This window comes from Bufo gargarizans, chromosome 6, assembly GCF_014858855.1.
Source record: "Bufo gargarizans isolate SCDJY-AF-19 chromosome 6, ASM1485885v1, whole genome shotgun sequence".
Classification (NCBI taxonomy): domain Eukaryota; kingdom Metazoa; phylum Chordata; class Amphibia; order Anura; family Bufonidae; genus Bufo; species Bufo gargarizans.
The window spans coordinates 210,432,164-210,459,031 of record NC_058085.1 but is presented as its reverse complement, the minus strand read 5'-3'; the positions used below and the strand labels follow the sequence as shown (position 1 = coordinate 210,459,031).

At 47.8% G+C, this 26,868-nt stretch overlaps 1 protein-coding gene and 1 long non-coding RNA gene across 5 annotated transcripts in view; both read right to left on the bottom strand.

Moving 5' to 3' along the window:
* C6H10orf71 (chromosome 6 C10orf71 homolog) overlaps positions 1 to 26,868 on the bottom strand; it is a 1,221,395-nt gene that overhangs the window by 1,073,486 nt on the left and 121,041 nt on the right. The gene's annotated exons all lie outside the window — the stretch shown is intronic.
* On the bottom strand, positions 1,375 to 2,497 carry LOC122940219. The gene is made up of 2 exons (XR_006390254.1): positions 2,411 to 2,497; positions 1,375 to 2,309 (listed from the first exon to the last, which is right to left on the bottom strand). It is a non-coding gene; the product is annotated as an uncharacterized LOC122940219 (long non-coding RNA).

Sequence of the window (26,868 nt, the reverse complement as noted above, 5' to 3'; positions counted from 1 at the left end):
ATACCGCTTTGCCATATAGTTCTGGATCTGGTAACAATATACCTCCTCTCTCTCTTGGATAAGACAGAAATTTATAAGATAATCTGGCTTTTTTCTTGTTCCAGATGAAAGCTTGAAACATGGTCCTAAGTTTAGAATAGAATGAGGTGGGAACTGGGATAGGTAGGGTCTTTTGGAGGTAGGTAAGTTTAGGAATAATGATGGAAAGCAGGATATTTTTCCTCCCAAACCATGAGAGTATAGGGACATCCAAGGAATTCAAATCTTCAGACAATTTATTTTGGAGAGGGATATAGTTTAAATTGAAAAGCTGGTTCGGATCTGTACTCATTTTTACATCTAGGAATGTTACAAAGGGGGATGACCAATTAAAAGGAGAACATGCTTCAAGATGGCTTTTTAAAGATTTTTTGAGGCCAGTGGAGATTATTAAAGATTTATTGTGGTTCACCTTGAAATTGAAAAATGATCCATATGTTTCTAAATGGCCATAGATCTTACACTGGGTTCAGACCTGAGCGTTTCTGAGATGCGCGTGTTACGCGCGTATTAGCGCGCGTTTTTCCGCGCGTATTTGCGCGAGTTTTACGCGCGTTTTTTGCAATAGTAAACACGCGTTTGTGTGATTGACTGCAGTGTTGTCCAATGAGCAAATATCCCTGTCTATATGAAGTTTGGCCTATCATAGGGCATTGTAGGTGTGAAATTCCATGTGTGTTGGTAGAGTGTGTGGTTTGGAGTCATCATGGAATGCTATAGACGGCGACGTGTGGCGGCACTTGTTGCAGCTATCCACCTGGAACGCTTGAGGAGAAGGCGGGACAGCAGGCGACGTTTCTGGGTTCATCCTTTGATTGCCAATAGACAGAAGAGGGGCCAGTTCTGGGCACTGTATGCGAACCTCCGTGCCCATGAGGACACGTTTTTTGACTACACCAGGATGTCCATCCACAGGTTAGTACGTATACATGGTTGCAATGTATTTTCAATGGTTAAGCTAAGTGTTTTGTGCTTTTTGTATTGTTAACCATGAACATTTTATTGTTTCCCAGCTTTGACGAGCTCCTGGTGCTGTTGTCCCCTCATTTGCAGCGTGGGGACACCTTCATGCGGGACTGCATCCCACCAGTGGAAAGACTGGTCATTACTTTGCGGTAAGCAGCCTATTATTGTGGCCATTTAAACCATTTGCAGTGTGTTGTGCCAGGATCAGAGTTTCGCCGTGTTTCTCTTGTTGTTTGTGACGTATGAGTGTTTGTGCGGGGGGTATGTGATGTGTATGTTGTCAACGTGTGGCATAGATATCCCATACATGCATCATGTATCCACATTTGGCCATGTTTTACCCCTCACTTTCCAAAAATAGTCCAAACATTAGCTTCAATTTTTTTTTCTTACATTTTTCATACATTTCCAAATAAAATGTGTTAACTTTGTTTAACAAACAAAGGAGCAATTTTTTATAAATAACATCAAAATATTAGAAACCTTTTCCTATATATGTGACCTTTTTGGCTCCAAAACCCTTGAGCCTGAGAATTTCCCTCTTATAATTTTCAAAGGGTTTCATATTGCAGCCCTGAAAACTCCGCCTCGGGATCCCGCCGTGTCTCTCTGGCTCCGCGAGACTGATTGGCGGGTGGCATTTCAGTGGTGGTGGTGGTGGAGGTGCTTGGGCCCGTGCTTGTAGAGGGATATGGGTATGATGTGTGTTGTGTCTGCCATGTGTCAAGAGGGTGTTGTATGTTACTTTTGTGTATGTGTGTGCTGGGTATGTGTGAGGGTGTTGTTGTGCATGTTGGGGATGTAGTGGCCCATATTGTGGCCCATATTGGGGGAAATATTGTGGCACATATTGTTGCCCATATTGTGCTGGCTGCTGTGGGGCCTGCTGTGGGGCACTGATAGACGTTGGTATCTCATAAGGGATGCAATACTTATCAATGGTCTTAGTCACCTCCTCCCTTACTTTTGTGACCAGATTTCTGGGCACATGGAGCATTTTCTCCTCTAGACTGAGGAGAAAATGGGCATCACTGGTAAGTTTTGGCACAGGATGTGCCAGGGCATCCAGGCAGCCTATTAGCCTGTCCTCATGCCTCTCTGTTCTCCTCCTTTTATGTCGGGGCTGCCGACTTGCCTCTGGGACGGCTTGGACAGTCTGCATGGGGCTCACGAAACTCGGAGTGGGTGGGGGGCCTGGAGGACTCATTGGCCCCATAGATGGTCCGGGCTCACTGTCCATGGTTGTGCCCTCGTCCTCTTCCTCGTCATCTTGCGCCTGGCTGGGTTCCCAGCTACTATCGGTGCTGTGAAGTGGAAAATATAGGTAAGTATGTTCCCCATATGAAATTGAATGTATGTCATGTCATACCAAATCCTCTCCTCAATGTGCATGCCCTTGACTCACCTCCGCATTTCCGTGCACGGTATCAAAAATTACATTTGTTGGGCATGCACATAACTGGAGCGTGCGCCTGGGGACGCTCCTCTGCTCCCTTTCTTTGCGCCTATGGCGGATAAAGGCGTCTTTCAGGCTTTTCCATTTGCCTTTCATAGTGTTGACTATGAAAAAAGAAATAAAAAACATCCGTTAATGTCTCTTTATTTTCTTACATTTGTTTCAGGTATTTAGCTACCGGACAGTCATTGGCCAGTCTACACTTCGCCTTTTTCATCGGGAAGTCCACAGCCAGTATTGTCGTTTGGGAAACCTGCGTGGCAATTTGGGACGTCCTTCATCCTGCTGTGATGGCCCAACCACAGAAGGAGGACGGGCTGCAGATTGCGGATCATTTTTTACAATCCTGCAATTTCCCGAACTGTGTCGGCGCAATAGACGGCAAGCATATCCGCATTAAGAAGCCCATCAGGAGCGGGAGTCAATTTTTTAATTATAAGAAATATTTTTCGTTTGTTCTTTTTGCAGTGTGTGATGCAAACTATTGCTTCAGGTACATTGACGTGGGGTCCTACGGCAGCAGCTCAGTCTCAGTTGTTTTGGGGCATTCTGCCTTTGGGCAAATGCTCAATAATAATGAGCTGGACCTCCCGGGGAACACCACACTGCCTGGGACCACTTTTCCAGCTATGCCCTTTGTTTTTGTGGGGGACAAGGCCTTTGCACTAGGGGAGCATCTGATGAGGCCGTACTCCAGCCGGGGACTCTCCATTGCCAGGCGGGTAATTAATTACCGGCTGACAAGGGCACGCAGGGTGGCATTTTAGCTAACAAATGGCACTTTCTCCATTCTCTGATTCATTTAAAATTGGAGACCGCCATCTTGGCCGTGAAGGCAGCATGTGCTCTGCATAATTTTGTCCGTGTACGGGATGGCTTTAATTTTGAAGATTCCCTCAGCCATTCTTTGGAGAGTCCTAATCCGAGCGGTGTGCGTGGGACCAGACACGGTGCGGCTGTCCGGGACCACTTCACCGCTTTTTTTTGTCACCACATGGGGCGTTACCCTGGCAATTGGAAGCCATCTAAGTTTATGTTAATTTATATTTTTCTTCTGAAAAGAGTGTTTCAATATTATTTTATTTTCGAATTTGGTTGTTTATTACTATGCCTAAATTACAAAATTTGAAATGATCTTTTGTGCATTTTGTTTTTCTCCCCTATATAGTGCCCCTTGAGGATGCCCCTATAGTGGCCATCAATAGTTGCCCATTAACAATACTGGGCCATTGCATTGTACCAGAATGTGGGGGAGGGTAAACCAGGACAGTACTAAAAACTAAAGGGGTGAGGGGACACTATTACAACATGGTAATGTGCACATCATTCTTTGTAAACTAAGGCCACTGAGTGCCCATATACAAGAACAGGGATGGTGATGCTGCATCCCTCTAGCTGTTGCTAAAATCCAACTCCATGCATGCCTGCACAGGCTCCATCAAGGAAAATACAGCCCAGCATTTGTGGAGGTGGCGTTTGACAACAGCTGGAGGGCTGCAGGTAGAGCTGGCCAGGGCCATTACATATAATTTGTACACCACTGCACACAAGGAGTTTACTTTTCACATTAGAACCCACATGGAAATACCTTTTCCCTGTTTCACTGTCTTGGTGAAACTTCTCCAATCTGGCCAGATGCTTTTGCCAATATCCTCCCAGGCCTGCTGCCTGCTCCTCCTGTTTTTATAGTTGGCATCCTGTGCATCATACTGGCAGCGTTTGCCTTGCACCAGCCTGATCAGGGTCTCGGTGTCTCACAGAGACTCCTCCATGCTGGATTCTCTCCACAAAACTGTGCTTTGCACCTGGTGTTGTGCCTTTTCCTGCATGTTGCAAAATCCAAAACGCGCGTTCGAACGCGCGTTTTCTGTGTCAAAAACGCACTAAATACAAGCGTTGCGCGTTCCCATTGAAGTCTATGGGCCAAAACGCGTGACAAATGCCCCCAAAAAAGCTCAAGAACTTGTTTATGCGTCAGGCGTTTTTCATCGCGTTTGAACGTGCTGTAAAACGCGAAAATGGGAACCAGTCCCATAGAGAAGCATTGGTTTGCATCGGTTATGCGTTTTACAGCGCGTTCGAACGCGCTGTAAAACACTCAGGTGTGAACTTAGGGTTAGGGAGAGCAGTTTCAGGATTGCTAACAATTAGAAGCAAATCATCCGCGTAATAACAATTTTTATAGGTATTAATATGTATTATAGAAGTAGAGAAATTGAAACTTGGAAATTTGCTAATTTTTAAAAAGTTTTGGAAAATTTTATATTTTTTTTATAAATGAAAATGCATTTTTTTTTTACTCCATTTTACCAGTGTCATGAAGTATAATATGTGACGAAAAAACTATCTCAGAATGGCCTGGATAAGTCAAAGCGTTAAAGTTATCACCACATAAAGTGACACTGGTCAGATTTGCAAAAAATGACCTGGTCCTTAAGGTGAAAATGAGGCAGGTCCGGCGGCCATTTTATGCAAGCTCAGTGCACCAGCACTGCATCTGAGCTTTTGTGACATTGAAATCCAATCTTGGAAAACTGCACTAATAATCTGGTTGTAAAAAAATCACCCTTTTTTGGAAATATACAACATCTGGTGCATTTGCAGGATTAGTCAGTGTGCAATTTAAACTAGAAAACCAGCCATAATTTTCTGGGTTTTTCAAAACACACCTTTTTTTGCCAAAATCCACTATTTTACAGCAAATGTAAAATGTAAATTTAATATATACAGCTTTCACATTCTGTTAGTAAAAAAAAAAAAAAAAAAAAAACCTTTTTGGCAATATACAACATCTGGATTAGTCAGTGTGCAATTTATGCTAGAAATACAGCCATAATTTTCTGGGTTTTTAAAAACACACTTTTTTTTGCCAAAATCCACTATTTTACAGATCTGCAATTGTGAAATTCAAGTTCAATATACAGAAAAAGTATGTGAACCCTTTGGAATGATATGGATTTCTGCACAAATTGGTCATAAAATGTGATCTGATCTTCATTTAAGTCACAACAATAGACAATAACAGTCTGCTTATACTAATAACACAGAAATAATTAAATGTTACCATGTTTTTATTGAACACACCATGTAAACATTCACAGTGCAGGTGGAAAAAGTATGTGAACCCTTGGATTTAATAATTGGTTGAACCTCCTTTGACAGCAACAACTTCAACCAAACGTTTCCTGTAGTTGCAGATCATACGTGCACAACGGTCCGGAGTAATTCTTGACTATTCCTCTTTCAGTTCAGCAATATTCTTGGGATGTCTGGTGTGAATCGCTTTCTTGTGGTCATGCCACAGCATCTCAATTGGGTTGATGTCAGGACTGGGCCACTCCAGAAGGCATATTTTCTTCTGTTTAAGCCATTCTGTTGTTGATTTACTTCTATGCTTTGGGTCGTTGTCCTGTTGCAACACCCATCTTCTGTTGAGCTTTAGCTGGTGGACAGATGGCCTTAAGTTCTCCTGCAAAATGTCTTGATAAACTTGGGAATTTATTTTTCCTTTGACGATAGCAATCCGTCCATGCCCTGACGCAGCAAAGCAGCCCCAAACCATGATGCCCCACCACCATACTTCACAGTTGGGGTGAGGTTTTGATGTTGGTGTGCTATGCCTCTTTTTCTCCACACATAGTGTTGTGTCTTTCTTCCAATCAACTTAACTTTGGTTTCATCTGTCCACAGAATATTTTGCTAGTACTGCTGTGGAACATCCAGGTTCTCTTGTGCAAACTGTAAACGTGCAGCAAAGGTTTTTTTAGACAGCAGTGGCTTCCTCTGTGGTATCCTCAGGGCTGGCCTTAGGTGTTTAGGCGACCTGTACGAGCTAATCTTGTGGTGCCCCCCATTCACCTAAATATGCTCAAAGAGGAAAACAATCTTTGTAATAAACAGTTTTTTTTTAATTACAGATAATTTAAGTGCAAGTGCAAACAAGTACAATCATACCCAGTGTCACCCATAGCCAGTCTCCTGCCCCCCTTAATCATACCCTGTCACCTTTGCCCAGTCCCCTGCCCCCTTAATCATACCCAGTGTCACCCAGAGCTAGTCCCCTGCTCCCCTTAATCATACTCTGTCACCTTGACCCAGTCCCCTGCCCTTCTTAATCATACCCAGTGTCACCCTTACCATGCCCCTGCCCCCTCAATTAGACACTGCCCCCTTTAAATTAAGGGCAACAGACACTGGGTATGATTAAGGGGGCAGGGTACCAGATAAGGGTGACACTGGGTATGATTAAGAAGGGAAGGGGACTGGGTAAAGGAGACAGGGTATGATTAAGGGGCAGGGGACTGGCTTTGGTTGACACTGGGTATGATTAAGGGGAAGAGGACTGGGTAAAGGTGACAGGGTATGATTAAGGGGGGCGCGGGGGACTGGCTATTGGTGACACTGGGTATAATTAAGGGGGGCAGGATCTAATTGAGGGGGCAGGGGACTGGGTAAGGGTGACACTGGGTATGATAAGAAGGGCAGGGGACTGGGTAAAGGTGACAGGGTATGATTAAGGGGGCAGGGGACTGGCTCTGGGTGACACTGGGTATGATTAAGGGGGGCAGGGGACTGGGCAAAGCTGACAGTGTATGATTAAGCGGGACAAGAGACTGGCTATGGGTAACACTGGGTATGATTAAGGGCCTTATAATGTGCCAGTAAAAAGGGACACCCATAATGCCCCCCAATAATGTACCAGTAAGTGACCCCATAGATGCCAACCCCCCCATGCACCAGTATCAAGTGCCTCTCTCCTCCCCCCCATGTCCCAGTATCATAATGCCATCTCACCACCCCAAAACTGCCAGTATCAAGTGCCTCTCTCCTTCCCACCCCCATGTGCCAGTATGATAGTTTCAACCTCTCCCATGTGCCAGTATCAAGTGCCAAACCCCATGTGCCAGTATCAAGTGCCTCTCCCCCCCCGTCCCAGTATCATAGTGCCAACCCCCCCCCATGTGCCAGTATCAGGTGCCAACCCCCCTCCCCCCATGTGCCAGTATCAAGTGCCTCCCACTGCCCCCATGTGGCAGTAACAGTCGGGTATTTAAAAAAAACTAAAAAACACTTATACTTACCTCCAGGTCAGCAATGCAATGCAGGCCTCTTCCGGCCTGTGTCCCGACTTGTATGTCAATATATGGAGTCAGTGCTTGTGTATTCTAATTTAGCCTGTATTTCAGAAAAGTTTCTGCTGGGACTCGAACCCACGACCTTCTGTATCTGAGGCAAGGCACTTAAAGGGATTCTGTCACCTCCCCTAACCCAAAAAAACGATTTTAAAGCAGCCATGAAGCACAGCTTACCTTGATTAGGCTGTGCTCTTTTATCTTGTAATCTGTCCAGCAGTTTCTGCAAAAAACTACTTTAATTGATATGCAAATGAGTCCTGAATGTGCCCAGAGGGGCGTTTTGTTCCTCTTAGAGAGCCCAGTACCACCCCTCTTACAGTGCCCAGCCCGCCTTCCTTGCACTGTCTAACCGCCCCCAGCCTGCCACAGCCTCTCCTCCCTCTCCTCGCCCTCCCTCACGCCGAACGAACTCTCGCACAGGCGCAGTACCCACTGAGGGCTGCACCTGTGCGATCAGCAGGAGACTGAGGGCAGGAGCTTCATCCTCGTCACTGGGCATGCGCCGAGCCCAGTGACGTCCGATGCTCGCTCTTCCCTCAGTCTGCTGAAAGATCAGAGTTGGCACCCGCAACCGATGTCCATTAGTCTTTCACCTCACCCCATTGAAAATCAGCCAAGCAGTCTGAGTCTCAGTCTCTTCTGCTTTTTGATGTCTCTGTTAGCAGGGTTTCCCAGGGCCATCCACCTATCCCTGCCCCAGAAGTGGAAGAGATTGAGTCCACCGATGCCCAACCACTTATGTTTCAAGATGAGTACAGGGAGGACCATAGTAGCACATCTCGGATGATGACGAAACACAGGTGCCAACTGCTGGGGCTTTCAAAAGTGTGCAGACCGACAAGGAGGGCAGGGGTAAAGACTGGGTGGAAGATGATGTGGAGGACGATGAGGTCCTCGACCCCAAATGGAATCAAGGTCATGCAAGTGACCTATGTAGTTCGGAGGAAGAGGCGGTGGTCGCACAGAGCAACCAGCACAGCAGAACAGGGAGCAGGGTGCAAAAGCGTAGCGGCCGTCCTCTAGACAGTATGCCTGCTACTGCCCACTGCAACAAGTGACTGAGCACACCAAAGCCTGCTCCAAGGAGTTCCCTGGCATGGCAGTTCTTCAGACAATGTGCTGAAGTCACAAGTGGTTTGCACGCTGTGCAATCAGAGCCTGAATGCGAGGCATAAAGGTTCTCAACCTGAGCACAACCTGCATGACCAGGCATTTAAGTGCTAAGCATGAGCTGCTGTGGAGTAGACACCTAAAAAAACAAGAAAGGTTTCTGGCTCCTCCTGCTTCCTCTTCTGCTGCAGTCTCGGCTTCTTCGTCCGCCTCTGGAGTGACAGCAACACCACCACCTGGTACGTGGACCAGTAAGCACGGTCAGCGACGTTATATCTCCATATCAGCATAAATTCAGTAATTCAGCTGGGCCTGAGGCGGATAGCAGTTTGGCGCATGTCCTTCCACCACCGAGGATTGCAGGGTGCTTCAGTTTGCCTCCTGTTGCTTCCTCCTCCCACTTCACTTCCTCATCCTCTAACAGCTCCTCATCTGGTCAGCGTAACACCTTTACCACTAACTTCAGCAAGCCAGGGGTAAACGACAGCAGGCAGTTTTAAAACGTATCTGTTTGGGGGACAAACCCGACACCGCGCAGGAGCTGTGGACGGGCCTTGAACAACAGACCAATGAGTGGTTTGTGCCAGTGAGCCTCAAACCCGGCCTGGTGGTGTGTGATAATGGGTGAAATCTCGTAACAGCCCTGGGACTAGCCGGTTTGATGCACATCCCTTGCCCGGCGCATGTGCTGAATTTGGCGGTGCAGAGTTTCCTTAAAAATTCCCCCGATATGTCAGAGTTGCTGCATAAAGTGCGGGCCATCTGTGCGCGCTTTCGATGTTCTCACCCTGCTGCTGCTCGTCTGTCAGCGCTGCAGTGTAACTTTGGCCTTCCCGCTCACCGCCTCATATGCGACGTGCCCACAAGGTGGAACTCCACCTTGCACATGCTGGCCAGACTGTGCGAGTAGTAGCAGGCGATAGTGGAGTTCAGCTGCAGCACGCACGGGTAAGTCGCTTTGTAGAACAGCACCACTTCACCACCAATGACTGGGCCTCCATGCGAGACCTGTGTTCCTTGTTGCTCTGTTTCAAGTACTCCACCAATATTGCTAGTGCTGATAACGCCGTTCTCAGCGTAAATATCCCACTTCTATGCCTCATTGAAAAAACGCTGCTGGAGATGATGGAAGAGGATGTGGTCCAGGAGGAGGAGGAGGAGGAGGAAGAGGGATCATTTTGTAGGGTTTCCGGACAGTCATTTACAAGTGGCTCCAAGGGTGGGCTCCTACACCCACAAGCGCCAGGTACACAATTGTCCAGCCAGGGCACAGTTCTGGAGGATGACGAGGTGGAGGATGAGGAGGAGGAGATGGAGGAGGAGGAACCATGTTCACAGCAGGGTGGCACCCAGTCCAGCTCATGGCCATCACTGGTGCATGGCTGGGGGGATACAGAGGACACAGATGATACAACTGCAGCGTCTCCGCAACGACCGCCGAGTTGCCCACATTCTAACTTGTGCTAATTACTGGGTGGTCACGCTGCTGGTTCCCCGTTACAAGGACAACGTACCGTCCTTAATTCTCTCACTGGAGCATGATCGCAAGATGCGCAAGTACAAGCGCACGCTGGTAGACGTGCTGCTGGTGGCATTCCCACCTGACAGAGGGGGCACAGTGGAAGCACAAGGCGAAGGCAGAAGACGAGTAAGAGGTCGCCAACGCAGCTGGGACACCGCCAGCACCTGAGAAGGCAGGGTTAGCATGGCCAAAATGTGAAAAAGCTTTGTCAGTACGCCACAACAACCAGCACCACCAGCTGATATGGAACGTCTTAGCAGGAGGCAGCATTTCACCAACATGGTGGAGCAGTATGTGTGCACATGCCTACACGTACTGAATGACGGGTCTGCCCCCTTCAACTTCTGGGTCTCCAAATTGGGCACATGGCCTGAGCTTGCCCTTTACTCCTTGGAGGTGCTGGCCTACCCTGCAGCCAGTGTATTATCTGAACGTGTGTTTGGTACGGCAGGGGGCGTCATCACAGACAAGCGCAGCCGCCTGTCCACAGCCAATGTGGACAAGCTTACGTTCATTAAAATGAACTAGGCATGGATCCCAAAGGAAAAAATTTACCCTAATTAAAAAATATATACAGTATATTTTAAACCAAAAACCAGTGTTGGCTTCCTCGTCCTCCTCCACCGCCGCTTCCACCTACACCGCTACGTCCACCGCCTCCTCAGACTCCTACTCCATATGGAACTCCACCTCATAAATCAATTTTTTATTTTTTTATTTGAACGTATTAGGGTACTTTAACACTTGCGTCAGGACGGATCCGACAGGCTGTTCACCATGTTGGATCCGTCCTGCGGCTATTTCGCTGTGCCGCCGGACTGCCGCTCTGTCCCCATTGACTATAATGGGGACGGGGCGGAGCTCCGGCGCAGCACGGCGAAAGGCCGCCGGACTAAAATTACTGCATGTCAGGCTTTTTAGTCCGGCGGCTTTCTCTGTGCACCACTGTGCTGCGCTGGAGCTCTGCCCCGTCCCCATTATAGTCAATGGGGACAGAGTGGCGGTCCGCGGGCACGGCGAAATAGCCGCAGGACGGATCCAACATGGTGAACAGCCTGTCGGATCCGTCCTGCCGCAAGTGTGAAAGTAGCCTTAGGCCTCATGCACACGACAGTTTATTTTCACGGTCCGCAAAAATGACCATGACCGTTTTTTCATCCGTGGGTCTTCCTTGATTTTTGGAGGATCCACGGACATGAAAAAAAAGTCGCTTTGGTGTCCGCCTGGCCGTGCGGAGCCAAACACATCCGTCCTGAATTACAATGCAAGTCAATGGGGACGGATCCGTTTGACGTTGACACAATATGGTGCTATTTCAAACGGATCCGTCCCCATTGACTTTCAATGTAAAGTCTGGAGTTCTTTTATACCATCGGATTGGAGTTTTCTCCAATCCGATGGTATATTTTAACTTGAAGCGTCCCCATCACCATGGGAACGCCTCTATGTTAGAATATACTGTCGGATATGAGCTAGATCGTGAAACTCAGATCCGACAGTATATTCTAACACATGGTGATGGGGACGCTTCAGATTAGAATATACTACAAACTGTGTACATGACTGCCCCCTGCTGCCTGGCAGCACCCGATCTCTTACAGGGGGCCGTGATCAGCACAATTAACTCCTCAGGTGCCGCACCTGAAGGGGTTAATTGTACTATCATATCCCCCTGTAAGAGATCGGGCTGCCAGGCAGCAGAGGGCAGACCCCCCCCTCCCCAGTTTGAATATCATTGGTTGTCAGTGCGGCCCCCCCTCCCTCCCTCTATTGTAATAAAGCGTTGGTGGCACAGTGTGCGCCCCCAATCGCCCCCCCTCCCTCTATTGTAATAAATCGTTGGTGGCACAGTGTGTGCCCCCCATCTCCCCCCTCCCTCCCTCTATTGTAATAAATCGTTGGTGGCACAGTGTGCGCCCCCCATCGGCCCCCCTCCCTCTATAGCAGTAACAACATTGGTGGCAGTGTGCGGCCTCCCATCTCTCCCCCCCCCCGATCATTGGTGGCAGCGTAGTTCCGATCGGAGTCCCAGTTTAATAGCTGGGGCTCCGATCAATAACCATGGCAACCAGGAAGCTACTGCAGTCCTGGTTGCCATGGTTACTTAGCAATAGTACAATAGTAGAAGATTCATACTTACCTGCTTGCTGCTGCGATGTGTGTGACCGGACGGGAGCTCCTCCTACTGGTAAGTGACAGTTCTTTAGCAATGCGCCGCACAGACCTGTCACTTACCAGTAGGTGGAGCTCCCGGCCGGACACGAACATCGCAGCAGCAAGCAGGTAACTATGAATCTTCTACTATTGTACTATTGCTAAGTAACCATGGCAACCAGGACTGCAGTGGCGTCCTGGTTGCCATGGTTACCGATCGGAGCCCCAGCGATTAAACTGGGACTCCGATCGGAACTCCGCTGCCACCAATGATCGGGGGGGGGGGGAGAGATGGGAGGCCACACACTGGCCACCAATGTTGTTACTGCTTTAGAGGGAGGGGGGACCGATGGGGGGTGCACACTGTGTCACCAACGATTTATTACAATAGAGGGAGGGAAGGGGGGGCCGATGGGGGGCGCACACTGTGCCACCAACAATTTATTACAATAGAGGGAGGGAGGCGATGGGGGGAGCACACTGTGCCACCAACGATTTATTACAATAGAGGGAGGAAGGGGGGCCCGATGGGGGGCGCACACTGTGCCACCAATGATTTATTACAATAGAGGGAGGAAGGGGGGGGCCCGATGGGGGGCGCACACTGGCCACCAAGCTATTATTACAATAGAGGGAGGAAGGGGGGGCCGCACTGGCCACCAATGATATTCAAACTGGGGAGGGGGGGGAGTCTGCCCCCTGCTGCCTGGCAGCCCTGATCTCTTACAGGGGGATATGATAGTACAATTAACCCCTTCAGGTGCCGCACCTGAAGGGGTTAATTGTGCTGATCACGGCCCCCTGTAAGAGATCGGGTGCTGCCAGGCAGCAGGGGGAAGTCTTGTACACAGTTTGTAGTGTATTCTAACTAGAAGCGTCCCCATCACCATGGGAACGCCTCTGTGTTAGAATATACTGTCGGATATGAGTTTTGACGAAGTGAAAACTTAGATCTGAAAAAGCTTTTATGCAGACGGATCTTCGAATCCGTCTGCATGAAAGCAACCTACGGCCACGGATCACGGACACGGATGCCAATCTTGTGTGCATCCGTGTTCTTTCACGGACCCATTGACTTGAATGGGTCCGTGAACCGCTGTCCGTCAAAAAATAGGACAGGTCCTATTTTTTTGACGGACAGGATACACGGATCACGGCCTCGGCTGCATAACGGTGCATTTTCCGATTTTTCCACGGACCCATTGAAAGTCAATGGGTCCACGGAAAAAAAAACGGAAAACGGCACAACGGCCACGGATGCACACAACGGTCGTGTGCATGAGGCCTTATTTGTACTTATTTTATTTTATTTCACTACAAAAAAAGTTAAAAAATTGTCAGTTACATTTTCGGGTGAAATTCACAAATTTTTGGGTGTGAAGTACCACTGCTATACCTAGTAGACAGGTTAAAAAAAAAATTGTTACATTTTTGGGTGAAATTCACAAATTTTGGAATGTAATATACCCCTCCTCCTCTACCTATTTTACAGCTTAATACATTTCAATCATTTTTCTTTTACATACTTGGGTTAACATTTTACAATTTTAGACGTGAATAAACCTCTGCTCTGCATAGGTGTCAGGGAACAACATTTCTGAAATTCTTCTTTATTTGATGTGCGCCACCTCCTTTCATTAAATGCTTAAACTTTAACAAGTTGTACCACATTTGCGCTTCAATAATTTGTCCCACATTTCCGCTTTACTAATTTGGCCCATATTTGCGTTTCAATAATTTGTCCCACATTTCCGCTTTACTAATTTGTAAAACATTTGCGCTTCAATAACTTTTCCCATATTTGCGCTTCTGTATTTTGTCCCACATTTGCACCTTAATAACTTTCCCATATTTCCGTTTGATCCTTTTTTTTTTTAAATTTATCTCCCTTAAATTTGGTCTCTTTTTCTCATGCTTCTTCTCCGGCGTGGAACCCTGATTCGCCGATAACCGTGAACAACATGGTAGGCTCAGAAAAGAACAAGTTGACAGAGAAGATATCCAAATGGATGGTGGATGTGTCTGGGGCACCTCTACATAGGTGACAGGAACATAAATGAAAAAAAAAATTGTCAATTACATTTTTTCTAATTTTGCCGGATAGAAATCCCTGCTCTGCATAGTTGACAGGGAATACAATTTAAGAAATTCTTCATTAATTGATGCACGACAGATCCTTTCATTCAATGCCTAAACTTTAAAAAGTTGTCCCACTTTTATGCTTTAATACTTTGTCCCATATTTCAGCTCTATAATTTTAAATTTGAAAAAATTAATCCTCTCTTGGATGTAGTCTCTCTTTCTCAGACTCCCTCTACAGCCTGGAACCCTGATTCCCCGCCACCCGTGATCACCATGGTAGGCACATAAAAGAACATTGAAAGTTGATAGAGCAGATATCATATTGGATCATGAACATCACGGAGACGTGCGACATGGTGGGGTAGTAAGTACGCACACGCCTACACGAACTGACTGACAGGGGTCATCCCCTGCAACTTCTGGGTCTCCAAATTGGGCACATGGCCTGAGCTTGCCCTTTACCCCTTTGGAGTTGCTGCCCTGCTCTGCAGCCAGTGTATTGTCTAAACGTGTGTTTAGAACGACTGGAGGTTGTTATCACAGGTTATATTTCCCAATGTTTTGAGGTGTACCCTAATTTAAAAAAGTTTAAATAAATTTAAAAGCAAAAAGCAGTGTAGGCTACCTCCTCCTTCTCACCGCCGCTTCCACCTACACCGCCACATCCACCGCCTCCTCAACCTCCAATTGCATATGGACGTCGTCCTCCTAGATCAAGATTTTATTTTATTTTTTTATGTATTTTATGTTATTTAAATTAATTTCCCTATTCACATTTGTTTGCAGAGCACTTGCCATGCTCTTAACCACATTTTGATGCCATTTGAAGCCCTCTAGCCCTTTCCATTACATTTTTACAGCCATTTTAGTGCTCAAAAGTTCGGGTCCTAATTGACTTCAATGGGGTTTGGGTTCGGAGTCAAGTTCGGGTCCCGAACTCAAACTTTTTTCTGAAGTTTGGCTGAACCCATCGAACCTGAACATCCAGGTGTCCGCTCAACTGTATTTAAAAACATTGTTAACCCTTTAGGTGTTGCACAAGAGTTATTGGCAAATGGAGATGGAAAATTTGACAAAAAATTTAAATTCGCAAATTTAATTTTAATCCATCTTTTTTCCAGTAACAAAACAAGGGTTAACAGCCCAAAAAAATGCTATATTTATTGCCCTGATTCTTTAGTTTGCAGAAACACCCCATATGTGGTAAACTACTGTACGGGCACACGGTAGGGCGTAGAGGGAAAGGTGTGCCGTGTGGTTTTTGGAAGGCAGATTTGGCTGGACTGGTTTATTTACACCATATCCCATTTGAAGCCCCCCTGATGCACCCCTAGAGTAGAAACTCCATAAACGTGACCCCATTTTGGAAACTATGGGATAAGGTGGCAATTTTGTTTGGACTATTTTCATCTCCATTTCCCATAAACAGTTGAATCAGTTTTGAATACTTTGAGGGGTGTAGTTTCTTAGATGGAGTCACTTTTATGGAGTTTCTACTCTAGGGGTGCATCAGGGGGGCTTCAAATGGGACATTGTGCCAAAAAAAAGCATCAAAATCTGCCTTCCAGAAACCATACGGCGTTCCTTTCCTTCTGCGCCCTGCCGTTTGGTCATACAGCAGTTTACGACCACATATGGGGTGTTTCTGTAAACTTCAGTATCAGGGTAATAAATATTACGTTTTGTTTGGCTGTTAACCCTTGCTTTGTTACTGGAATAAAACAGATGAAAATGGAAAATTTGCCCAAAAATTGCTTTTTTGGCACTGTTTTTATTTTAAAAATTTGACCGCGTTCATCTGAGGGGTTAGGTCATGGGGTATTTTTTTATAGCAGATTCTTACGGAAGCGGCAGTACCTAATATGTCTACTTTTTTTAATTTTATTTATGCTTTACACTATATTATCTTTTTATAAACCCCCAAAAAATGATAGTATCTCCATAGTGTGTCTTTTTTTTTTTTTTTTAGCTGATTATATTCGGTAGGGGCTAATTTTTGCGGAATGAGAGGACGGCTTTATTGGTTCTATTTTGGGGGCATATAACTTTTTGATCGCTTGCCATTAAAATTTTTGTGGTGTAATGTGACAAAGAAAATACCTTTTTTTGCACCGTTTTTATTTTATTTTTTTGAACATGTTCATCTGAGGGGTTAAGTCATGGGGTATTTTTATAGAGCAGATTTTTACGAACGCGCCAATACCTAATATGTCTACTTTTTATTTAATTTATTTATGTTTTACTCTATATTATCTTTTGTTAAACAAAAAAAAAAAACATTTTAGTAACTCCAGAGTCATTTTTTTTTACGTTTTTAGCTGATTATCTTAGGAAGGGGCTCATTTTTTGCACAATGAGAGGATGGTTTTATTGGCACTATTTTGGGGGGCATATGACTTTTTGATCGCTTGCTATTACAATTTTTGTGATGTAAGGTGACAAAAAAAACTTTTTATTTGCACTGTTTTTATTTTAATTTTTTGACCGTGTTCATCTGAGGGGTTAGGTCATAGGGTATTGTTATAGAGCAGATTCTTACGAATGCGGCGATAACTAATATGTCTACTTTTTTATTTATTTTAGTTTTTCAAAATAATATTTTTGAAAATTTTTGTTTTTTGTTTTAGTGTCTCAAGTCTGAGAACCAAAGTTTTTTATCTGATTGTCAGTGGCTAAATTGGGATATTAATTTAATACTCCATGGAAGTGTGGTACTCCCTGAAGCAACCAATAATGCAGAGGCGCGGATGATCGGGGCACGTGTCACACCGTATCCGTATCCCCCTCCTGTGACACACTCTGCACCTTTTTTGGGTCCGTCCCTTCTTTCCAGTATGGGGGACCACACCTGGAAAGTGTTGGCAAGGGACGATCCGGGGGCCTCCAGTTCCCAAGGTACTCCGACCTGTTCTTTCCCGGTTAGGCTACTTTCACACTAGCGTTCGATCGGATCCGTTCTGAATGGATCCGATCATATTAATGCAGACGGAGGCTCCGTTCAGAACGGATCCGTCTGCATTAAATTGGCAAAAAAAAGCTAAGTGTGAAATTAGCCTGAGCGGATCCGTCCAGACTTTTACATTGAAAGTCAATGGGGGACGGATCCGCTTGAAGATTGAGCCATATTGTGGCATCTTCAAACGGATCCGTCCCCATTGACTTACATTGTAAGTCTGGACGGATCCGCACGCCTCCGCACGGCCAGGCGGACACCCGAACGCTGCAAGCAGCGTTCAGGTGTCCGCCTGCGGAGCGGAGCGGAGGCTGAACGCCGCCAGACTGATGCAGTCTGAGCGGATCCGCATCCATTCAGACTGCATCAGGGCTGGACGGAAGCGTTCGGGTCCGCTCGTGAGCCCCTTCAAACGGAGCTCACGAGCGGACAGCCGAACGCTAGTGTGAAAGTAGCCTTAGAAAAGATCAGGTCCTTGAGGACTGCCTCAAAGAACTGACGGAATGTCCCTGTGTTGCCTGCGCTCCGGGACAGCACAAAAGAGTTGTACAAGGCAACATGCAACAAGTAGACCGCAAATTTTTTCTACTATGCCCGGTTTTTGCGCATGGAATTATATGGCTTGAGGACTTGATCAGAGAGCTTAACTCCTCCCATATACCGATTGTAGTCGACGATACAATCGGGACCGTTGCCGCGGTACCTCGCATAGGGACAGGGGTGATGCCGTTATCATGAATTGTGGACAGTACAAGGACATCACTCTTGTCCTTATATCTGACCAGCAACAGGCTTCCACTGCTAAGGGCACGGGTCTCACCCCTGGGGATAGGTACCTGGAGGGGGTGGGTAGAGAGGCCGCGTTGATTTTTCCGCACGGTCCCACAAGCGGACGTGGCGGTGAGGGACTGGAACAAGGGGATACTAGTATAAAAGTTATCCACAGATAGGTGGTAACCCTTATCTAGCAGTGGGTGCATAAGGTCCCACACAGTTTCCCACTAACACCCAGATTGGGGGGACATTCTGGGGGTTGAATACGGGAATCTTGCTACTCATACACACGAAACTTGTAAGTGTACCCTAAGGTACTCTCACAAAGTATGTACAGCTTCACGCCATACCTCGCCCGCTTAGAGGGAACATACTGGCGGAAAAGGAGTCTCCCCTTGAACGCAATGAGAGATTCATCAACCATGACCTCCCTTCCAAGTACATAGGCCTGTACAAATTTGGCCCCAAGTGATCGATGACCGGCCTGATTTTGTACAGGCGGTCAAAGGCAGGATCACCTTGGGGGGGACATGCTGCATTATCTGAATAGATAGATGACGTCCCCACTCCAGTAATGCCTGACACTAAGTTTCTTGACTAGGCCCATGTGCAGCACGAGACCCCAAAACGTTCTCATCTCGGCTGCACTGACCGGAGTCCAGCCACCGGACCTAGCCAAAAATGAGCCCGGGGGTTTAGCAACAAACTGTTGGGCGTACAGGTTTGTTTGCTCCACCATTAAATTTACAAAGTGGTCACTGAAAAAAAGTACTAAAATAGTTGTATTGTGTGAAGCCCACTATGGAATTCTGGATTCCTGGTTGGCCTACAAAATCAGGAATCATGGGCTCAAAACTCTCTGGGGTACACCATGCAAGTTCACCGGCAGGGGGCTCCGGTGGACTTAACTGGTGGGCCGGAAAACTAGTACGAGCCCCAGAGCTGCTCGTACTAGTGTGGGCCACAGGGTCCCTAGCATGGAGTTCCCCTTGCTCCGCCTGGCGGCGTCTCCAATGCCTTGGGGGCTCATCATCATTGCTAGATGATGAGGAGGACGCTGATGACAAAAGGAAAGTGGGTTCACCCTCGTCCTCACTGGAGCTCTCGGACTCGGGGGTAAGCTGGGCGCATGCCTCCTCGGCCGAGAACATCTAGCGGCCCATTGTGGAGTGTGTGTGTGCATGCGTGATAAACATTATTTGGTGTGCGTGTGCATGAGGGTACGGGTGTTCGCAAACTTAACCTAAACCTAACAGACAAAAAAAAAAACTAACCAAAAAAGTAAAAAAATAAATCGCAGATCAACCATCTGAAGTTGATCAGTGATGGGGCATACAATGCGCTAACAGTGGCCAGACGCTAAGAGTGCGTTTATATTTTGTTCAATTAAACTTTCCCTGAATATCCCTGCCTAACCTTTCCCTAAATACCTGGGTGCACAGATGGGGGTGCTGGGGCACAGATGGGGTGCTGGATGATGATCTCTGAACAGATGGGGGTGCTGGCTCTGAGTTCCGATGTGCAGCGCTCCTCTCTCCTCGGCTCCTGGACTGAGATAGAGGAAGAGAGGAGCGCTGCAGTAATTTGTACCTGCAGCCGACCAATGAGAGGCGATCCTGAGAGCTGATGTCACATGCGGCCATTAACCCAATGTAGTCGGACACCTGCCGGTCTAGGCGTTCCCTGAGGCTGAATCCAGAGGGCGACTGTCGATGGGTTGACTGCAAGAATGATCTCATATCAGAAGTGACCAACACATCTTCAAACCACCCTCTTCTTGCATGCGCTGTTGGATTGGTACCCGCAACTGTTTCTCTGTGAGTGGAAATTCCTCTGCCAGCGCCCGCAAAAGCAGAATGCAGCATTTCTCAAAGCAAGGCATGGAAGTGCTGCATTCTGACAGCCCTCTGTTATGCTGGTAACATGGCAGAACAACAAAAAGGAAATGAAGCTCAAGGTACCAATTAATAAATATTGAATTTTATTGAAGTAGAACAAGACATATTATAAAATTACATGAAAATGATGCCAGGAAAAAGGAGGGGAGGGAACAGGGAAGGAAAAGAACGGTGCCACCCTGGGGAAACACAGCGGTCAAAGAATTACATGATTATATGCTGGTCAACACGGGATGTATGGTACAATGACCAACCCTAAACCAGGTGTAATAGCAAATTGATGGTAATGAAGGGTGGGTATAACATCAGCTGCAATGATACATACATAGGCATGAAACAAAGTATATGGACCAAAGAAATATACAAGGGTCACCAATAGAAGACATGCCAAAATGGAGAAAGTCTGGCGGAGTATGGACATCCACGTCAGAGAGACCCAAGAAAATGAAGTTGCAGCAGAGACTCACCCAAAAGGACCAGGAGTGAAACAGCCCAGGATGGCGCTACCCCAACGCGCGTTTCGGCATGCCTTTGTCAGGGGGTAACGCCATCACTGCAGATCAAGGTATTTAAACTCTCTCTAGGCCAATCAAGGGCCAGTACTTCCTCATCCCCAGGTGCATGTCTTGATGGGCGCGCGTACAATCCAACGCAAACACGTCCGGTCACCCCGCAGCCGGCGTTCCGTCAAAAAGGCCCCGCCCACCACATGTGATGAGGTCATCAGGTCGGGCGGAGATGACGTGTGGACGCGCAGGAGGCGGCGTTGGATGACGCGCGCACCCACATCACAATGGGGGAGGAGCCGCGGACATCAACATGTCAAAAAAACAAAGGATAAAAGATAAACCCCCTGCAAGGTCTAGATGTCTCCATCATGAATCATTACGTGGGAACAGAAAAAGAAACTACCACGGGCGCAGCTGTGTGCATATTCCTACTGGTGACACATATGAACTATAGACATATGAAACACAGTGTAATATTAGTGATATTAATACATGTATGGTGATAGGCACAACTACATACAAATATGCATACTGGGCCGTGATTACATACAAAAAATCTGAATAGATACATATATACAAAGGAATATGTATATATATATATATTTGTGGTCATGGCTACGGCCAAGAGGTATCCGAAGAACCCTAGGGAGAAAACAACAGGAACAACCTAACCCAGCTAGGCGTGTTTTAGCTGACCTGACTAAATGGCTTGTTGTGTGCCCTAAGCCATGATCGTGGGTAGGCCTATAAGTGGGCAAAAACCAAGCCAAGTAGGATAGAAAAGGAATTTGAATGGCATGTACAAACTAATCCCCAAGCCAACTGCAAGGCATCCGGGATCTGGAGCGAACATTCAGGGTATGTGAGGCAAGACCAGTAGGAAACCTACAACCCATCTTGTGGATGACAAGGCCAGAGACATGATGCTCAATATTGCGGATACTGCACCAAAGCCAAATGGAGGACCGAGAATACGTTGTGAAATGGATCATAAAACCAACTGAAACTTGTAAAGTTTGGTTCTAGTGCGAGTACTGGCAATGCCCTAGTGTCAGGAGATCGTGGGACCAAAGCCTAACTGCCTAGACTATGCAGGAATGAGGGCCAAAAAGAACCATGTAGATAGGAAGAGAATCCTTGAATAGTTACCCAGACAACAGCTATCCGCGCTTTGTTCTACTGTGCGCCCCTGAGAATTGTTTTAACGCTTGAGACGTGAAGACCGACCTACTATCTGAATCTTCTACCGTGAGAAAATGCTGGACCTTGTCCAAAATCCGATTCACCGTGGTTGTAGGGAGTCGGAGGTTAGTGGGGCAAGAAGCTATGAAGCGATAACATACAAGATTCTGTCTATGCCCTCCCATGAGTGAGGGAATGCAATGCAATGAAGCTACTGGCGAAAATGAATTCCTGGTCGTGGTAAAAAGGCAAAGACTTTGCGCGGGGACCTGGTTGACAAGATATGATCGACTACGATCAGAGACTGAAATGCTAGAGCGAATTGCCCTACTTGTTCTTCCTCTGGCAGGACCTGAACGAAAGCATGAACAATTAAAGAAAGACGAAATATCTGCGTAAGACATGACAATAATGCTGTAGGGCGAACCGGACCAATTTGCGGTCAAAACATAAAATGAGCGATCAACATGGATTATTAGGAAATTAGGGAAGCAGGTATGTATGCGATACATAGGGGCCAAATCAGCCTAGATGCACAGATGGACAACCAACCAGGCAATGAGCCCAGCAGGTTTGAAAACAGTCGTCGGGCCCCCGAAGCCATGGGGCCGAAGCAGGTAGTCGGGCCCCCGAAGCCATGGGGCCGAAGCAGGTAGTCGGGCCCCCGAAGCCATGGGGCCGAAGCAGGTAGTCGGGCCCCCGAAGCCATGGGGCCGAAGCAGGTAGTCGGGCCCCCGAAGCCATGGGGCCGAAGCAGGTAGTCGGGCCCCCGAAGCCATGGGGCCGAAGCAGGTCGTCGGGCCCCCGAAGCCATGGGGCCGAAGCAGGTCGTCGGGCCCCCGAAGCCATGGGGCCGAAGCAGGTCGTCGGGCCCCCGAAGCCATGGGGCCGAAGCAGGTAGTCGGGCCCCCGAAGCCATGGGGCCGAAGCAGGTAGTCGGGCCCCCGAAGCCATGGGGCCGAAGCAGGTCGTCGGGCCCCCGAAGCCATGGATCAACATGGAGCGATCAACATGGATTATTAGGGAATTAGGGAAGCAGGTATGTGTGCGATACATAGGGGCCAAATCAGCCTTGATGCACAGATGGACAACCAACCAGGCAATCAGCCCAGCAGGTTTGAAAACAGTCGTCGGGCCCCCGAAGCCATGGGGCCGAAGCAGGTCGTCGGGCCCCCGAAGCCATGGGGCCGAAGCAGGTCGTCGGGCCCCCGAAGCCATGGGGCTGAAGCAGGTCGTCGGGCCCCCGAAGCCATGGGGCCGAAGCAGGTCGTCGGGCCCCCGAAGCCATGGGGCCGAAGCAGGTCGTCGGGCCCCCGAAGCCATGGGGCCGAAGCAGGTCGTCGGGCCCCCGAAGCCATGGGGCCAAAGCAGGTAGTCGGGCCCCCGAAGCCATGGGGCCGAAGCAGTCAGTCGGGCCCCCGAAGCCATGGGGCCGAAGCAGTCGTCGGGCCCCCGAAGCCATGGGGCCGAAGCAGTCGTCGGGCCCCCGAAGCCATGGGGCCGAAGCAGTCGTCGGGCCCCCGAAGCCATGGATCAACATGGAGCGATCAACATGGATTATCAGGAAATTAGGGAAGCAGGTATGTGTGCGATACATAGGGGCCAAATCAGCCTTGATGCACAGATGGACAACCAACCAGGCAATCAGCCCAGCAGGTTTGAAAACAGTCGTCGGGCCCCCGAAGCCATGGGGCCGAAGCAGGTCGTCGGGCCCCCGAAGCCATGGGGCCGAAGCAGGTCGTTGGGCCCCCGAAGCCATGGGGCCGAAGCAGGTCGTCGGGCCCCCGAAGCCATGGGGCCGAGTTTTTTTTTTTTTTTTTTTTTTTAAAGAATTATAACTATGAAAAGTGACATGAATGAGGTGCACGTGAATTAAACCATGAGCCTGACCGATGTGGCAGGCGATACCCAAGATAAACTACGTGGCCTGAATAACATGCGAGGCGAAATATCGTTAGGAACGAGACCTGACCGACGTGGAAGGTGACCCCAATAGTTCAACTGCATGACCTGAAAAGACGAAGGGAAACGTGACAGAAAATGGAGATAATAACGGACATTAACTAAAATTAATAACATAAGCTGGCAAGCAGGTAAAGATATGAGTCATTCAAAAGCATAGCTGCACAGGTGGACAGACAACCATTGGTCAGACCCCTGAAGCCATGGGGCTGAAGCAACCACCAGGGGCCCATGGGGCCGGGCAGCCGCTGGGATGCGAACCTTAGAATTAAGGATGGCTGGGGAAAATATTGGGCCTAAACCCAACGGGTTTAGTAAGCAACCGGGACTCGATAACCTAGAAAGACAAAGACATGGACTTGCCTAACCTCCAACAGAAACCTGGGACACTAACCAGCCTACAACCATGTCGTACCCTTAACAAACAAAACATGAAAAGCGGTCAAGGGGCCCCTGGAGCCATGAGGCCGGATCGGTCATAGGGCCCCCGAAGCCAGAGGGATGACGTTGCGGTGACGATAAGTAATTAAAACGTAAGCCGGACCTGATGGCATATGAAGCGACTTGAATGATTGGATTGGCTAGAAGGTGGCCTAAGGAACATGACTGCCAACAGACGTTAAAAATATAGACATTAGTAATCCGAAGCACGTGCATACATAAAACACTAACCACCGCGAACCATAAACGTAAACATGAAATGCCTGGGGCATTGCAAGTTCGCTAAGAGAAGTCTCTTATCGTGACAAACTAATGAACAGCTTGTGCAAACATAGCAGGAAACGTACTCCTATCGGCCCACTGACCTCCGTTGAGGAGCTGTTTGGTGAACTGGGGCAGGAGACCAATCTGAGTGAATACGAACCAGAAGTAAAAGGAGACCAGTCTGAGTGATTACGAACCAGGATTAAACAGAAACTAGGCCTATGGAATGTGACAGACCACCGAGGAAGGGAACGTAAGCCTGAAAAGAACGCAGTTATGTTTGTCAGGAGAGAGGTACCAGAGCGGTGGGTGCAGACTGCCCCGGTGAGATTGAGCAAAACCATGATGTAGCAATAAACAGGAGAATGCAGCTTTGGATGTGAGTGGTACCTAAAAACATGGTATAGGCGCAGCTTTGAGTATGGGTAGCGCATGAAAAGCATGGTATAAAGCAGACGTATAAATGCAACCTGAAAGTGATCAGAGTATTGACGTGATGCGAAAGCAGACATGTGGACGCAGCTCTAGTAGTGAAAGGAGTATAGGACAAGATGTGAAAAGCAGACATGCGGACGCAGCTTTGGATGTGAACGGAATATTAACTTGATGTGACCGCAGACATGGAAAGCGGCTTTGGTGAGTGGGGTATACAACCTGGTGTAGCAGTAGAAGTGTTAACACAACTTTGGGTATAAGCAGAGCATGAAAATTGGTATAAACGCAGCTCTGGTTGTGAGTGGAGCAAGGTGGGAACACCAGGGTGGTGCCTCCAGAGCATGAAAACGGAGTAACAGTAGCAGCAATAGCTGTAAGCCGAGTATACAACATGTAATAACAGGCATGTAATACGGATCCGGCTGTCAGCTGGGGACGGAATGAGATGTAACAGCCAACAGGTGAGCGCAGCTTGAATGTGAGACCAATCTGAGTGAATACGAACCAAGAGTAGAAAAGTGCAGTACAGTGAAGACGTGCGGATGCAGCATAAGACATGAAATAAAAGCCGAAAGTTTAAATGCCGCTCAGGATAACAGCGGAGCATGAAAGTATGAGATTGTGGATAAGCTCTGCCTGTATATTTATGTTTAAATTGTACTGGAGCTGTCATTTGGCATTCCGGCCACTAGAGGCCACTGTTTTGCAGCACAGTCAGCATGCTTCTGGGTGAACCAGTAAGTGTTGATCTGACATGATGGAAGGATTGTGCTGTGAGGGGCTGAATCCGATTCCATCCTGGCTTGCAGATGTCTGGCAGTGAATGGATACTCAAAGGAAGGAGAGTATCTGCTGTCCCCTGTCAGGATCCAGCGCTTTGAAAGAGAGGTTGTCCCAGGAAGACCAGTTCCAGTGTATGGACAGAAAACCTTAGCATCAAGCAAGGCCGCACGGTTGCTGAGAGCTTGGTGGCCATCCCGGGTAAGCGGCATCCTAGGGCCCAGAACGGACGCAGGTCAGTACACCTGATTACCAATTGTACTTTACTGTTTGGCGCCTAAAGTAACAGAGACTAGCCTAGGCCTTGTATGCGCTAGTTAGATAGGGTTATAGCTTTGTTAGGCCTTACTGGACTGCAGCGCAGTAATTGACTTGCAGGCTCTGCTGCGTCTGCCACTGGTTAGGTGTGTCTTCTATAGCGGCACAGTGCGACTTGTAGGCTCTGCTGTGTACGCCAGCAGGCTAGGCCTGTCCCTCGGACAGGGACGGTGACTGTGGGCCTGGGGTATTACTCATACTGTTTGTACTTGTATTAATACTGTTTCCAAAGTAAAGTTTATATTCTTGCATATAAAGCTGGTGTCAGTGTTGCTTCCATGTCTGTGACTTTGCTGTATCCTGGGGAGCCCACCCCGGTACACGGCTTACGAAAGTGAAATACATGAAGTTTAAAGATGGTGGTAGCGGGGGGAGACACATGGCAAGGAACAGCTACAGCAAAAAGCCTAAACAATAAACGCTGCGTCCGATCTCCAAACATGACATCAGGTGCAGCCCGGGTAACTCTTACTTCAGCCGGATTGCTGTAAAGAAACTTTTCATACGAGACGAACGAAGCAAAGTGAAACTTGTAAGATTTATAGGAACCAACTCTTATTACCAACAAACAAAAATGAAAAGCAAATGGAAGTATTTAGGCCCAAACGAGCAAACCTGAGGTAGCAGATTCTGAGGCGAAGCCTCCCGTTCGCTAGCAAAGTCGGATCCGACCGGCCTGGAGAGACGGCCCCGGCCCATCCTACTTACGTAGTATGACGCGTGCATGCTACGGTAGCAGAGAGCAAAATAACAAGCTCCATGCTGCAAAGAAAGACTCCTACCACCAGAGAAGCTAGTCTGCTAATGACACCCAGCGGCAGCTGTGCACCTGAAAACACACACCTGTGAGTGAGGGTGTGGCTCGTATATGAAGAGCCTCCGCCCCTC